Here is a 16,523-nt window from a genome sequence, read left to right on the forward strand (position 1 = left end):
TCCTTTTGGCGCCGAGTCGGTGGCTAGTATTCTCAGGGACGTGATTTTATGCCCCCTTGGGGGTATCGACGACTTCGTTCTTCTGTAAAATATCCGGGGCTAAAAAGGATCGGGGAAACCAAGCTCAGATGGCGAGAAGGTGCAGAGCAATCCTTGGCACCCTTTATCCCTACCCCTCCTTTATCCCCTGTGGCTGAAAAGCCAAACTCTTTGGTTTCATCTCCTTCCACTAAACCTCTAAGCAGCTTCACACGTTCCTCTCCAGGCAGTGACACAGCAGAAATCAGCAGGGGCGCCTCTGCAGTCACTGCAGAGAAGCCCCATCCCCAGGGGGTAACATAGCCCATTCTGGAGAAGGAGATTCCCCCCACCCCATATCCAGAAACCCAATACAGGGGATGCTTGTCAGGGTCACCTTTCTGTCTCCAAGGTCAGCCTTGCAGGTCTAAGGGCAAGCTTAAGCTTGAATTGATGTAGCATGAGCTCTTTTCCACTAATCCTTCTCAAGACCCACCTGCCATACCTGGGCAAACCTGAAAATTCCTGAAATGCAGAAGCAGCCACCCAGCCCCAGAGGGCCTGCTACATGTAGGGCTTGGTCAAGGGCAACCTTGAGAACAGTGTGTTGAGAAAGAAACCGTTCCCTCCTTTGCCCCTGCAGTGTTTATGTTGAAAAAGTCCCAAGGTGGTCATAGAACTGCAGGAAGAGGCTGCACCTGTAGATATGATGCCCCTGGTCCCCTCCCAGCAGAAGTTTCCATCAGGACAGAGCATGTGTTCGTGGAGGGCCCACTATGTGTAAGACCCAGGAAAGCCTGTGGGCAGAATCAGGAAAAAAAAAAAAAAAAGATAAGCAAAGGGAAAGGTGGAAAGGGAAGAAGGGATAAGACTGTGATGGAGGGGGTAGATGCCCTTCTTTGTGCAAACTCCTGGATCCCACCCCTCCTTTTCTCCATTCCTCACTCCTTCTTCCCATTTGTTCTCTTTTCCAGCAGAACTATGCAGTACAACAAAGTATATGGGAAAAGACTTTCCTTGATGATTTTTAATTAGAACCCTCATTTTTTTCTTAAGAGGTGTCCTACCTTAGCTCTCTAGAGCTGTGGCAAATGCCAACTAGACTGCTCCTATGTCTGGTGAGGATGAGCATTCACTCTTGTCTTTGACCTACTATCTTCCTCTGGGGGATTCACTCCCCTCAAATTTGACCTCCCTAAGCTTTGCTCATTCTCCCTCCCCTGCATGTAAACCCTTCCCAGGTTCTGACAAGTCCTGAGGGTTATGCCTTCACCACCAAGGCAGGGTCTTATTCTAAACCAGCCTCCCCCTGGCTTCCAGGAACCTCTGTGTTTTCACCCAAACCTGGTATTGCCACTGGAAAACATGATCTCAGCTCTATGGGAACCCGATTGGAACTCCACCTTCCACACTAGACCATCCAGAATTGTTTCACCCAGCTAACCGTGTCACCAAAAAAAGCAACCTGGTGAAGGGTAAGACAGACCAGCATTTACCCTCCCAGCTTCAGTACTTGCTAGCTGTGCGACCTTGAGCGAGTCGCCTGTTCTCTCTAGGGCTGTTCCTTCAACTGTAAACTGACACATTGTTGCAAGGATTAAATGGGAGATGTGGGAAAGCGCTAAGCACCTAGCTTGGATGCCTGGCAGGAGCTATTAAGTAGCTAGCTTAATTATAATTAGCTGTTTCCATTTGACTTTGTCTAACCTTGGGGCTGTTGCTAGGACTTTGCCACCTTCCCACTCTGATTCCTCCTCCTGCTAGGGCTGTGAGTTCCCTTGGAAGGTCACCCTGACTAATTCCCCACCCTCTATGCCACCTTTCCCCTGGCTTTGCAGTGTGCTTCCTGCTCTGTGACCTCCTTTAACTTGAGTAATGAATAACTTGAGCACACGATGTCCCTTTGGGCTGTGCTGGGCTGGGCTTTTGTTCTGCGGCCCCTTCTGTGAAGGGCGCTGGAGCAGCAGGTTGAAAGCCGGGAGTGTGTGGTTCTCCAGGGGGAGGGGTGCTGCTGGCAGGTGGGGTGTGTGGCTGTGTGGTTGAGATGGGGGAGGTGTGGACCACGAAGAACTCAGAAAGCTATTCAGTCCATGCCTATGGAGGTCCAGTGTTTCTCTGCAGAAAGAAGGAAGAAATCATCAACCCAGTTGAGAGGCTCAGGACAAAAATAACCTTTTTTTTTCATCTCTTTTTCTACGCAGGCTGGGGAAGAAGAATGGTTCTGGAGTACTGTGATTGGTTCTGCCCAAGATTGGTGCTGCATGTGTGGGTGGATAAAGGAGGAAGCTGAGAGCAGAAATGGCAGCAAATTGTAGAAGGAGATTAGGGACCTCTGTTCGCGCGAGGAGGATGACATGTCTAACTCAGGAAACCATCAGATGCTGCTGTGACTGAAACAGACTCTACCCTGGGGCAGAGAGAGGGGCTCAACGATGAAAGCAGGACAGGGAAGTCTTGTGTGTAGCAAGATGACCAGTCAGAAGCTGGGCTGGGAGAAGAGGCAGGACAAGTCAACCCCAGGCAGTCAGCTACTTCTGCTAAAGACCAGAGAGGCTAACACTGAGGGCTACCTGCCTGCAAAAGAGAGGGTGCAGCTTGGCACGTGGCATGAGGGAGATCCACATGATCGGGAGAGACAGAACTGCCCTCGGGCTTCTGGCTCTCTGAACCCCTTGGCCAAACACAATGCAGTTGGCTCTGCAGGGTCTCGGGGGTGCTGAGTTGCCGATCCCCATCCCACGTTCCCACACGTGCTCACGCACAGCGGTGTTCTGTTCGGCCAGCCCTGGAGTATTTTAAGTACAGAGTGGAGGGGGTGAGGGTATGTGTTGCATGGTGACTCATCCTGGCAGCAGAAACTGTGTGCAGTGTTGGGGAAAATGGCTCAAAGGCAGTCTCTGTTTGCAGTGGAAAGCAGAGAGAGTGCGCAGCTCAGTGGTAGAGGCCAAGGGCTGGGAGAGAGGAGCCCTGGGACATGCCTCCTGACTGGTCATGGTGGCAGAGATGTGGCCCAGTGCCTGCATGATGCCTGACACAGCCCTCCTGGCCAGCTGGGACCGAGCACCCTAATAACCATCCATCACAAATGCCTGAGCGTCCCACGGGACATCATTCTGTCCATCACAATTATCCCTGCATCTTTGATAGAAAAGCAAGTCATTCTCTGGAATGGTTCTAGTTTCTGATAGAAATCAGAGACCCTGCTTGGGGACATGTAGAAATATCTCTCTGTTACTTTCATTTAAAATCACTCTGGCATTTTCCTGATTCACTGGTTCTGGAATTTAATTCTTGTCCTGGGTGAGGACATAGTAAGAAAACAATGAAAAAATACTTTTTTTTTTTTTTTAAAGCAAGTTCCATATGGTAAGGTGGCTATTCCTGCTGCCATCAGTGGAAGTGACATGTTCCCTGTTTGTCACTTTGGTGGTCACCAGGCCCTGACTGTCAGACTTCCAAACACTGCTTTCGGTTACATTGTTTCCAAGTTCAGCTTTTAAGTCAGGAAACTGAATCCAGGAAGCAGTGTGATGTAGCGAGACATGCTCGATTTCTCTCCACCACGCCCCATCCTTTGCCAAGTTGCTTTTAGATGTATCGATGGTGGTGGTGACCATCTTAGAGAGAAGAGGACACACAGAATATGACTTGTTTTGTTTGTTCCGGCAGGACCGCAGAGGTGCATGGTCTCTGCCAACAGTCCTGATGCAGTGGATGGTAGGAATGAAGGTCAAGAGGGATGCCGTTCTACCTTAAAGCTTGCAGAGTTTACCTGTTTGTACTTCCCCAGTGTGGGGCAAGAGGTTCAGTTTGCTTTTCTCTTGAAAAAAAAAAAAAGTCTGGTACCACCCAGTGCATCCTCTAGGCTTTAGAAAATAAAGTTTCCTTCCAGAATTTTCCATCTACTTAAAAGGTGACAAGTAGACACTCCTCTGAGGGGCTAAGCTTAGAGTGAGGAGGTCCCACTGCATTGTTCTACAGTCGGAGATTCATGGTCTTATTGGCCTCAGGGACAGGTGTCGATGAGATGAAAATCTGAGGGCATGTTATGATCCCTTTCTTGCTGGACCATTTGCCTGAAGGCTTCCAGCGATGAGAGGAAATGTCTATTTTATGGTCCGCTTAATTTTCAACTTCTCTCTGCAGCCTTAATTGAGAGCCTGGAGGTAATGGGGAGTCACAGTGGGTGAATTCGCTATGTATAGTGCTGCCTATAACGTCAGAAGTCCTCCAGTCCAAACTCCCATCTCCTGGGACAAGGTCAGCTAGCCTCTAGTTGAATTCATCCCTAGGGGCTGTGTCCTCCCAACCTTGCAGTGGAATATTCCACTGTTGGGAAATTCTGAACTAAAACCTAGCTCCTTATAACTTCTGCCCAGTCTTGGTTCTCTTCTTGGAGGAACAAGATGCAAATCGGATGCATCTTCAGTGTGTCGGCTGTACATATATTGACACCTTTTAAAGCACAAAATCCCCAGTTTCCTCAGTCCTCTTACGAGCTGATTTCTAACTCCCTTGTTGTGCTACTTCCTTTCCCCTGCACAATTTCCCATTTGTTGTGTCCTTTTTTAAAGCACGTAGCCTGGTTCTGAAGAGTGCGGAGTCCAGTGGAGTCATTTTGGTGTGTGATCTGGACACTATTTTTTTAAATCAATTACTATCCTCCTGACACTGTGCCTTGTGGTTTTCTTAAGCTAAGGCCCTTTAACACTAAAGCCAGATAAAAGTTTTAGAAAAAGACCTTGCGAAAAACAGAGACACTGCCTCTCCCTGAGGTCTGGCTCAAGGAAAATGGATACACATGGAGCAGTCAGGGCAGGGCGACACCAGTCCCTGGGCTCCACGGGGCCCCTGGGCTCACAGGCTGGCCTCAAAGGGGCTGTGCTGGGCTGGTGCTGGGCTGGGCTCTGGAGATCTTTATTCTAGGATTCCCCACCGAAGGGCCTCAGCAGTGCTCTGTGTGCTGCTGCCGCTGCTTTCTCACCACCTCCTGACTTCCTCAGATGCCACCCCACCCCTCCCCGTGCCCAGCTCCGGCCTGCACGCAGGTCAGCTGCATTCCCATTGCTAACTGGCAAAGGCCAACTTTGCTTTCAGTCTCAATCCAGGTGGAGGGAGTCAGGTTGGCACAGATCACTTTCCCAGGTCATATGTCATTGGGAAACCTCAGCTTTGACCTCCTAGATCTGGATCCCTCCCCCACCCCACCTCCACGTGACTGGGATACTGGGGAGGGAGCCCTGTGGTTAAAATGTCTGCCTTGCTGTTGGCTGGCACGAGACAGACACATCTGCTCAGACAGGTAGGCAAACAAACACATAGGACAAAGAACCTTATGCACTCTATAAAATTTGCCAAATTTTCTTCCTTCTGAGGTACTGCATCTTTCCACACCATTCTAGACTGATTGCATTTCAACGTGGCTACTGTGTAGACATCAAACCAAAGGGAGGAAATAAGGAAAGACTGTTTTGCATTTGTTTTACTTCAGGGAGGAGCTGGGAAGCAGGACAAGGCAAAAAAAAAAAAAAAAAAAAAAAAAAAACAAACACTGTTTTGCATAAACTGGATTACAACTTAATTTAGACTCATTTATATACCAAGTAATGAGAAGGATTTCATACTCTCAGGGAGCAAATCCTTTAGGCAAACTGTATTGTAGCTAGCTAACAGCGTGTTTTTTGCGTTAATAAATGATAACATTCAGTCTTTCATACGTACCATCTACATGGCATCGCACCCAACAATTCCACTGGAGGGTAGGCCTCTTTCGCTGAAATTTATGACATGCATCCTAAGTACCAGAAGGCCTTCTGTCCAGTCACATGACTTGACACTACCTGCCAGGGTACTTGACTTCCTCGTTCTAAAAGTTATTGCTGTAATGGGCAGAAAACCTAAAAAGACATTTCTCCATTTCTACAGATAGCCAATAGGCACATAAAAAGATGTTCAACATGGCTAATTATTAGAGAAATGCAAATCAAAACCACAATGAGGTATCACCTTACACTGGTTAGAATGGCCATCATTAAAAAGTTTACAAATAAATGCTGGAGAGGGTGTGGAGAAGAAGGAACACTCCTATACTGTTGGTGGGAATGTAAATTCATGCAGCCACTATGGAAAACAGTACAGAGGTTCCTTAAAAAAAAAAAACAAACACTAAAAATAGAGTTGCCAGGTGATCCAGCAATCCCACTCCTGGGCATTAATCTGGAGAAAACTCTAATTTGAAAAGATACATGCACCCCAATGTCCATAGCAGCACTGCTTACAATAGGCAAGACATGGAAGCAACCTAAGTGTTCATCGATAGAGGACTGGCTAAAGATGTGGTGTATATATACAATGGAATACTACTCAGCCATAAAAAGAATAAAGTAATGCCATTTGCAGCAACATGAATGGACTAGAGATTATCATGCTGAGTGAAGTAAGTCAGACAGAAAAAGGCAAATATCACATGATATCACTTATGTGTGAAATCTAAATATGATACAAATGAACTTATTTACAAAACAGAAACAGACTCACAGACAGAAAATAAACTTACGGTTACCAAAGAGGAAAGGAGGTAGGGGAGGAATAAATTAGCAATTTGGGATTAGCAGATACACACTACTACATATAAGACAGATATACAACAAGGTTCTACCGTAGAGCACAGGGAACTATAGTCAACATCCTACAACAAATCCACTTTATATTACCTTTTCAACAACGTAATGAGGTCGGTCCTTGTGATGGTCAATTTCATGTGTCAGCTTGACTGGACAGGGAGGCCCAGGTGGCTGGTAAAACATTATTCTGGATGTGTCTGCAAGGGCGTCTCTGGAAGAGATTAGCATTGAATCGGGAGACTGAGTAAACAGGATCACCCTCAACCAATGTGGGTGGGCCTCCTCCAGCACAGTGAGGGCCTGAATGGAGCAAAAAGGCCGAGGAAGGGCACATTCTTCCTCTCTCCGCTTGCGCTGAGACATCCAGCTTCTGCAGCCCTCACACACTGATGCTGCGGGTTCTTGGGTTTCAGTCTCAGACCAGGACTTACACCGTCGGCCCCCTGATTCTCAGACCTTCGGATTTAGACTGATCTGCCCCTGGCTTTCCTGATTCCCTAGCTTGCAGGTTGAAAATCATGGGACTTCTCAGTCTCTGTAACAGTGTGAGACAATTTCTCCCGTACATCTGTATATATCCTACTGGTTCTGTTCCTCTGAAGAAACCTAACACAGTCCTATTATTATTACGTTCATTTTACAAATGAAGCAACTGAGTTTCATACGGATTCAGTCCCTAAGGCCAGCAAGAAGGAAGGCCATTCAGACCCAGGCAGCCTGGCTCCAGAGCCCATGCTCCAAACCACGAGGCCTAACTGCCTCTTCAGAAGGAAGATGTGGACAGACAGAAAGTGCGAGCGTGGTTCGTGACACCACATGGGTGTAATCACGTAAAGCCTCTTTGGCTCTTTATGCTAAAAGCTCTCCAAGGTAACATACGTCTTCACTGGGTCACAAGGTAGAGAAGCCTCCCCTGGATGCATGTACTCCTCCGCCCATCGTTCATCGATTGCCCATTGTGTGTATAGAATTGCCTTAGAAACCGAGGGACTCACAAAAGACACAGAAGATGTCAGGACCTTTCAGCAGCAGACAAACAACTCAATGAGGCCAGAGATACAGGAGTGAGCAGACGACAATGCTGGGTGGTAAATGATTGTGTTCCACAATGGAGACCACAAACAAGAGGTTCAAGAGGAATTTAGAGACGAGAGATGCCTCTTTTTTGGAAGAGGTGGGCCCTAAACAGGATTCTGACAGCACTGTGAGAAGGAGCAGAGAGGAAGGAACATACATGCCCTTAGTCACTGAATACTGATAAACCTTACCGTGTGCTGGGTCACTTGGCTGGTCCCTGGAAAGCCGAGATAGTCAAGAAGCTTCTTCTCTCACATGGGGACAGCCTGATATTTGCTGAGGGTGCTAGGAGAGAACATAGGAGAGGGACCACCTGAGAGTTGGGAAGGCTTCCTGGAGGCAGTGGCATTTGGACAAAGAGGAGTTAGCCTGTGAGAGGAAGTGAGGGGAAGGGCACAGCTGGTGGAAGGGAAGCTCACGTGCAAAGGCCCAGAAATGTGGGCTCTGTTAGTCAGGGTAGATGGAAGGAACGCCCTGGGCTGGGAGCAAGATATTTTTTTTTTTTTAAATAGAGAAAAGATAAGGCTCAGAGGCACAGGATCTAAACTCCCTTTTCTAAAGGAAGAATGAAAGTGGAGCAGATGAGTTGGTCAGAGAACTGTGACTGCATTCCCAACCCTCCTCCATGCATCAGGGGAGGAAGGAAAAGATGCTCCCTTCCTCCAGCGTGTGAAGTCAGGTGCGCCCCTCCCCGCTTCTCCACCGGGGAGCTCCCGGGGAGGTCCTGCCCAGGCTCCGTACCTCTGCAGCCAGCAGGAAAAGTCAGCCTTCACTGTCAAGCGTCGTTGCCTTAAGAGAGAGCACCCTCCTCCCCGGACCTGCCCCAGGGCTTCTGCAGAGAGCCTGCTGGGGGACTTCGGACATGCTCAGACAACGACCTTTCTCCTACCTGCAGGACCAGGTTCCAAATGAAATCAGAACTAGACAGGAAAACCAGGCAGCCATCTCCTGCGTGTCCCATTTGACACCTCCTGAGACTCCCCATTTCTTTGCTTTCAGAGGAACCTGGATGTGAAAGGGATGTGCTGTTACTCGGGGGTGATTATTCCCCCCGCCAGAGCCCAGGGCTGAGGGTCCCCTTCTCCACCAAGGGTGGAGAAAAAGATGTTTCTGTTCCCTCCTCCAATTAAAATCGAGCACTTTCTCCCTCCCCCAACCCCAATCGCCTCCATATTGTTTTGGTCCCGTGGATTTCCCAGCACTGTAGTTTAACTGAATGTTGATTAAATATCTTTTTGGCATTTGCTTGCGACTCTAACTTTCATGTATGTTGTTGATCTGTGGACAAAATATGTTGCAAGTTCCAAACAAGTAATATATAGACTTTAAAAGCAAAACCTGCTGTTCGTAAGAAGAAAACTCTTCATCCTAGTAACAAATTTCCTTGACTGGCAGAGTGGGCACATGGGTTGGGGGAAGCATGCCTGGTCTTAGAAACTGTCGGATTTGTAAAAGAGCTTAGAGATGTTGACTGAAAAAGATGCACAACCTAAAAGTTGAGAATTATGTTTTATTCAGCGGTCTTTCTGAGGACTCAAGCCCAGGAGACAGCCTCTCAGATCGCTCGAAGGGTCTGCTCCAAAGAGGAACCAGGACATAGGGTTTGCAACAAAGACCACGTAGTTGGAACATCAAAAGATGACTGTTAATTAAAGAAAACCAGATATCTCAAGTTCAGGAATTTAATGCTTTTCTATGTATGGGAAGATACAAGATTCTGGGCTCAGAGAAATCATTCCTTTGATATGCATCTTAGCACCTAGGGCCAGTATCCTGTGCTTCCTGTCCTGAGTGCCCTCTGGGTGCACTGTTGGGGGTGGTGCAGTGGCTGAGGGCTTGGCAGCAGGCAGCCCAGTTGGTCTCCATCCTGAATTCCCTCAGGGCTCACTGTCAGGGGGCAGCGGTAGTGGCTTCAGCATCCTTTGTTTACTAATGTAACAAGCAACACCTTTCATTCACAGAGCGTGTTTTTTAAATGAGGAAGCAGAAGCCCCGTGAGAGAAAATGGCTGGAGGACTAGTGGCTGGACTGGCTGCAGACTGAGGCCTCGTGCCCCGAGCCCATGTTTATTTTCCATCTGTGATTCACCTTGGGTTGACCAGAAGAAGCAGTCACACAGATGAAGATGGAGAATATTGTTGCCTACATTTGAGGGACCCCAAGAAGAAACTTCACTATGTTCCTCCATTAAAATAGAAAAAAAAGAAAAGAAAAAAATCTCCATGATGGCTCTATCACTGAGCTGGGTTTGGCTGTGAAACTCAAAATAACAATGGCTTCAACAACATAGGATTTATTTCCCGCCTACTCAGAAGTCCAGAGGAAACTGGTCTAAGACTGGGGAGATGGCTGCATTCCTCTACATCCTTGGGAAGCTGAGTCCCTTCCAGATGACCCTTTTGCTATCTCTCCCATGTGGCCCTTGCTCTCATGGCCCAAGATGGTGCCTAGGACCGCAGTCATCCCAGCCAGGCTGGAAGAGAGGACAAAGAAGAAGAGGAAAGACATAAGCACCAACTTCCTTTTATGGAAACATCCATCCAGAGACTGCATAGGACAGGTCTGCTCCCATCTCATTGGTCAGAACTTGGCCTCAGGTCAACGCTTGGCTGTAAGGGAAGATGAGAAATACAGTCTTTATTTTTGGGCACCATGGATCCTGCTAAAAATTATAGGGTCTCTCCCTGTCTCTGCCACAATGATGCAGAGAAATTTGACACATACTGATTTGTTATTTGGAGTTACTGTTTCCCAGAACTTTTTCAAAATACAAATCCTGGGAGGGGTGCCATTATTAACATTTTATTGTCCAATGAGAATATCAAATCTCTTATTCTTGTGGTAAGAAAGACAAGCCATTGGAAAAGTCCAGGCCACTGGAATCAGGGGAAGTGGCTCTGGAAGAAGCAGCGGAGCAGATCTGGCAAAGATCTCAAAAAGAGTATGCAGAAAACAGATGCATAGAGTTCCATGGGTATGATCTGTGACTCTGCCCTATTGGTACCAGCTTGTTCTGTTGATACTCTGCCCACTGCCTTTCTCTACTTCCTATGGCAACAATGGATTCAATCCCCACCAGCCTTTCTGTGGGCTTGTGGGAATTAGACAGCTGTTACCGAATCTTAGTATGAGTTGTGGTGGCGCAGGGTGTGTGACTTGTCCAGACCCAGCATGCCAGCCACCCTGCCAGTTTTACCCTGTTAACTGACAAGGGGTCTTAAAGCAGCTCACATCGAGTTGCAAATTTAAGAGCTACTTCCAGCAGATCCATAATTCTTTACTAACGTCAGCCTTCCAAAAGGATGGAATGTTAGAGTTTTGACCTCTTGACTGGAGTGGGCCAACACTGGACTACATGTGATCGAGTCAACTTTTGGCAGCCTCCTCAGACTCTCCAACCTTCCTCTGGCCACAAAGCTTTTATGCACACTATTCCCTCTGTGTCTGGAATGTTCATCTCTCCCTTTTTGGCTAGATAACATCTATCGAGTTGTCAGGGTAAGACTTCCTTGATGTCTAGAACTAGGGAAAATGTCTTAGCCACAGGTTTTCCTGCCCCAGGTACACGGTGTCCTCTCTATCTAACACAGTATGAGCTGTACTAACATAGGGTGCACTTCATAAATTTAGCTGAGAGAGTAACGAGCTCCCCCCTGCACATGTGTCTCAAACGCTAATACAATCACACAGATTTTCTCAATATGTTGACCGTGAATCCTCTGCATGAGACTTACCTGGTTAACTCCTTTAAAGGGCACATTCCTCGGCATATCCCCCTCATCCTACTGACTGACTATCTGAATAGGGCTCAGGAATCTTCAGTTGAACAAGCTCCACAGATGTCTGTTAAGCACCATGATGTTTGTGAGAAGTTTGGGAAGATAGCATAGCTGGGAATTGTGAAGACCCCCACGCTGGGCACAGGAATTGGCCTCTAAGGTAAGACTGTATCCAGTTCTCTCAATATGCTGAAACTTAAGAAATCGGCAAGACAACTTAGCTGTTTACAATTTGAAAACACCCTGGAAAATTTGGAGACAGCTGTTCATTAGGCTTCAGTAGTCAAGGGTATGTGGAAATACAATAGCGTGTGTCCACAGTAGCACCTTGGCATGAGGGCTTTTTAAGAAGGAGACAAAGACTTGATTGTTACCAGTAACTTGCTGTCTTCTTTCCCCACATCCCCAAGTCCCCGTCCCCAGGTGAAGTGGTGACACAGCCTTCTTGCTGGGTCTTTTGAATGAAAAACTGAGTCCTGGGTGGAATCCTGGGCCTGATTTCAAGCCTCCAAACTTAATAAGACATACACTGTATTCACCTACTAAAGACATCCATACCTGTGAACTGATAAACTTTAATCCTTGTTTTCTTTTAAAAAATTGAGATGTACTATGCCCTGCGCAGCCACACTCAATGAAGTCCAAACATGCACTTCCACAAAGGGTGGGAAAACCCTTCAGAGCAAGAGTTCTACTGAGCGTCTTTGTCTTTCTTTTGCCTTCCCAGTTACTCTTTTTAGTTCACTCCGAAAGTTTCCTCTTCCTCTTTTAAGACTCTCTTCTCCTCTCTCTCTACTTGAGGGTGAGTTCCTATCTTTTTTAATGATCATAGAGATTTTACCTTCCAAGGATTTTTTTCTTTTCTCCCATTGCCCCAGGACCTACCTACTCTTTTTAATATTTTCCCAAGATCTTGGCTCATCACCGTCATTTCTTTTTAAAAAAATAAATCATATTGTCTCACCAAGTACCCAACTCCTACATAGAAATAGCTCTGCTAGAAAACAAAAAACAAACACACAGAAAACCAGTGGAAACTGATGTATGAATTGGGATCATGAATAAAGATACAAAGTTCAAAACATAAAATGTAAGACAAAGATGACTGTCTGAAAAAGGATTCCAGATGTGGCAGCTGGAGGAGAATTAGGGAGAGGTTGTTATCACTGCACTGTAAGCTCCGTGGGAACAGAGAAAAAGCCTTACCTCAAATTTTCTACAGTTCCTAGTGTAGTCCTTGGCACAGAGAAAGTTCGAGAAATATTTGTTAAATAAATGATTGAAGGATGGAAGGATCTTCAGTATTAACTAGGGACCTTCTGGTTTTAATGTAAAGCTGGTGTTCAAAGTAAACTTGTGAACACAAAAAAAACTTTCTGAGGCCCAGTGGTAACTGCCCTGGCCAGATGGTCCAGACAGAGGATTGTGGTCAGGAGGCACAAAAATTCTCCCTTCCTTGCAGCCCATAATCTTCCCATCTGGCCACTGGGATCTTATACTTGAAGATCCTCAATCCTTCAGGGAACTTTCCAGGTCTTAGTCATGAAAAAGAAATCCTTTGCTGACACAATGTAGAGCATTTCTGCTAAAAGCCCCTTTGTGGTGTTAACCAGATAGATTTCATTGCGGTGCTACGGAAAGTACGTGGTTTTTGGAGACACAGCCATCTGATGCTGTGAACCATTTAACCATATGAGGTTCAACTTTCTCATCTTGAAAATGGAAACAGTGACACCTATATTTTATTGTCTTTGAGGGAATTTGAGATAATTAATGTCGAGGATTTAGCACATAACAGAAATTGAACAAATGACATCTCTGCCCATTTGAATGTAAGTTCTACAGGGGTTGGCGTTTTTGTCTGCCTTGTCACTCCCAGTGCCTGACACAGAATAAGCACTTATTAAGAATAATTGTTGGACAAATGATGTATTTGTTTACTTACCAAGTTGCAGACTAGAAGTGCATCCTTGCATTTTGAATGTATGGTGTTTAGTGCTTCTATTAGCATCTGGCTTTAAGACTTTGTGTAGTGTGCTGGCAACAGCGGTGTGTCTGCCACACAGCATGTGGGACAGTAGGCAGATGATGTGGATCAGTGGACTTCAAAGTGTGATCTCTAGACCGGCAGCATCAGGGTCACCTGGGAACTTGCTAAAAATGCAAATCCTCAGGCCCCACTCCAGACCTACTGAGTCAGAAATTCTCAGGGTGGGGGCCCAGAGTCTGTTTGAACAAGTCCCCCAGTTGACTGTGATGCAAACTAAAGTCTGAGAATGAGAACCACTCGCCTGTGTGAAAGTCTCCTGTGCTGTGATGGGGAATGAGATGAGACCAGATGACTTGTACCTAGAAAATATACCCCACTGGAGATTTCAGAATGTGATGCTTACAGAATGAATATCCTCTAGGTGTGGAACTTTCAGGAACTAAACTGAGTGACAGATTGTGAGTCCCTGTGCTCATTCTGCTGACTCTGCTCACGACATTATCTGTGGATCTGTGCTGTAAGTCCTTCCTAAACTGTTCAGTTTTTACTATGGTGCTGATTATAGACTGAATGCTTGGGTCTCCCCAAGCCCAGTATGATAGTATCGAGAGAGGGAGCCTTTGGGAGAGGATTAGGTTTAGATGAGGTCATGAGGGTGGAGCTACAAGAGGGAATTAATGCCCTTATTAGGAGACATCAGAGCTCTCTCAGTCATATGAAGATCCAGGACTGTCTGCACGTTGGAAGAGGGCCCTCACCAATTACGTGACCATGCTAACACCCTGATCTTGGACCTCCAGCTTCAAGAACTGTGAGAAAATAAATGTCTGTTGTTTCAACCACCCAGAACGTGGTGTTTTATTATAGCAGCCCCAGCTGATTAAGTCAATACATCTTCCACTCAGCTATGGCAGAGTAGACCAGGGTGCGCTGATTTTTGCGAAGCTCCGTCTGTGGGCTAGCTCTCAGTTCTTGTATGAGTGAAGATACGAGCCAAGCCACTGGGACAGAAACCCCCCAAAAAAGTGGCTCACAGTTATTTCTTTCTTCCTTAACAGCCTGGGGGTGAATGGTCCAGGCTGGCAAGGTGGTTCTGTTGCATGAAGTTATCCAGGGACCCTTGTTCTTAGATCTCAGTACTTTGGCATCATCCTCTGTGGTGTTGTCTTTCTTTGCAAGACTAAGGTTGAGTCAATACCAAATCTGCACTCCATCTTTCTGCACAGAGAAAATCCAGGACAAGTGGCTTTGACTTTAAGAAGATGATGCCAAATTGATACCTCTCACTTCCATTTATACTCCATTACTCACAACAGCATGGCCAGCTGCAAGGCAGGCTGGGAACTGTAGTGTGTGACAGGCAGCCATGCACCCACATAAAGCACAGAGGGTTTTGTTACCAAGAGGAAGGGGAAACTGAGAAGGACCAAAAGAAACCCTCGATGAGATTTCACATATTCAAAGTTCAAAAATGAAGTCCATGTTTAGACTTAATCATCTCCACACCTGTCTTTGGCCTCATGTCTCCTGGGTTTCTTGGCTCTGTCTCTGGGCAGTTTGTCCTTCCATGGGCCATGTGTTTCAGTGAGATCATGGGACAATTGCAGTCCCATGACACGCTGTTCATGGGAGGCTTTACAGGAGGGATGGAAAAAGGAGGGGTAGGAAGTAGGCTCAACATGAGATGAAAAGCCATTATGTGCCAGGCACCGCTAGTTGCTTTTCATTCTCAAATAAACTAGAGAGGAATTAATATTTGAACTTATGAGAAAATTGACACTTTCAAAGATTAAGCAATTTCCCCAGATCACTAATAACTAATAAGTGGTGAAGCCAGAATCTGAACCAGTTTTGTCTGGTTTTTTAAAGCCTCCGCTCAAAATTGGCTTCAACACCTTTACACAAAGAGTATTCCATTAATAGTGACACGTTGGCAACAAGGGAGGGAGGACAGCCCATTTTAATTGCATCCTTTATTAGTGGATGGAGGGTGGAGGGAGAATGGGGACCACTGAGGATGAATTCATAATTCATCAAGAGGGGGCTATGTTCTGCCACAATCTTATTATTTGACTCCAGGAAAACTCATTTTCTTCTCTGTGACTTAGTTTTACAGCCAGTTTTATTTTTTAAGAAAAAAAAAAATAATGCTCCCAGTGTTTAAAGAGCTCAGTAAAAATCTAGGTGAAAGACATGAAAATCCTTGCAGGTAAGAGTACAGATACATGAATATCGATGATAGCTTTTAAACACTGCGTTTAAAAGCACTCTATACAGAGCAACTTCAATTTGGTTTCACTATTGTTCAAGGCTTTTTCCTTAAAGGTTGGCCCCGTGTCTTCATCAAGAATTCCTAACATGTTAGAACTGAAAGGGACTGTAGGCATCAGCAAGTCTAACAATCTCATTTTTTGGCTGAAGATAATCTCTTTTTCTGTTACCCTTACGTGGCCTGGTGCCTTGACTTGTATACAGCAGGAGCTTATTAAATAGCAGTTGAATAAATAGTGAATGTCTTTTAAATGCTTTGTAATTTGACCTCACCCCTGCACCTCTGTGAACAAGGGTACAGGAGCAAGCTGAGCCTTGGAACACATTTTATGCGATCATTAATCACTCCTAGTCGAGTTGAGTTGTTTTTATGAGCTTTTCCCTCTTGAAATGACCTTTACTACAGCTTATGTTTAGTTTAGAATATGAATTCAGTGTATTCAAGCATTTTGTAGAAAACATTCCAGGGCCCTCTCTGATTGTATTAGACCAGTGACGACAACATCAGCATTTGGGTAACACTGACAGTGTCACTCTACTTATCAGTGCGATGATCTCTCGCAAGACTGGAAACTGTGATGGCAAGTTCCCCTGTACCTCTGGCTCCAAGGTTGTCTTTGTGGCTGTGTAACCCATGCAGGTGTGTGTATAACTCATGCAGGTGTGTGTACAACTCATGCAGGTGTGTGTAACCCATGCAGTTGCACGTGACCCATGCAGTTGCACAAGGTGTAATGCTCTGTTGTCACCCTCTTGAAATTCTTA

General features: G+C 46.1%; 1 long non-coding RNA gene across 1 annotated transcript in view; it reads right to left on the reverse strand.

Annotated features, from left to right (window-relative positions):
• Nucleotides 1-6,536: 6,536 nt before the first annotated feature.
• LOC116658657 overlaps nt 6,537-16,523 on the reverse strand; it is a 52,304-nt gene continuing 42,317 nt past the window's right edge. Inside the window, exons 2-5 of the long non-coding RNA XR_004313887.1 lie at nt 10,233-10,327; nt 8,608-8,723; nt 7,910-8,003; nt 6,537-6,852 (exon numbers count right to left, since the gene is read on the reverse strand). This is a non-coding gene — a long non-coding RNA (uncharacterized LOC116658657). The remainder of the gene's footprint in view (nt 6,853-7,909; nt 8,004-8,607; nt 8,724-10,232; nt 10,328-16,523) is intronic.

The sequence above is a fragment of the Camelus ferus genome, chromosome 21 (genome assembly GCF_009834535.1).
Source record: "Camelus ferus isolate YT-003-E chromosome 21, BCGSAC_Cfer_1.0, whole genome shotgun sequence".
In the NCBI taxonomy this organism is placed as follows: Eukaryota; Metazoa; Chordata; class Mammalia; order Artiodactyla; family Camelidae; genus Camelus; species Camelus ferus.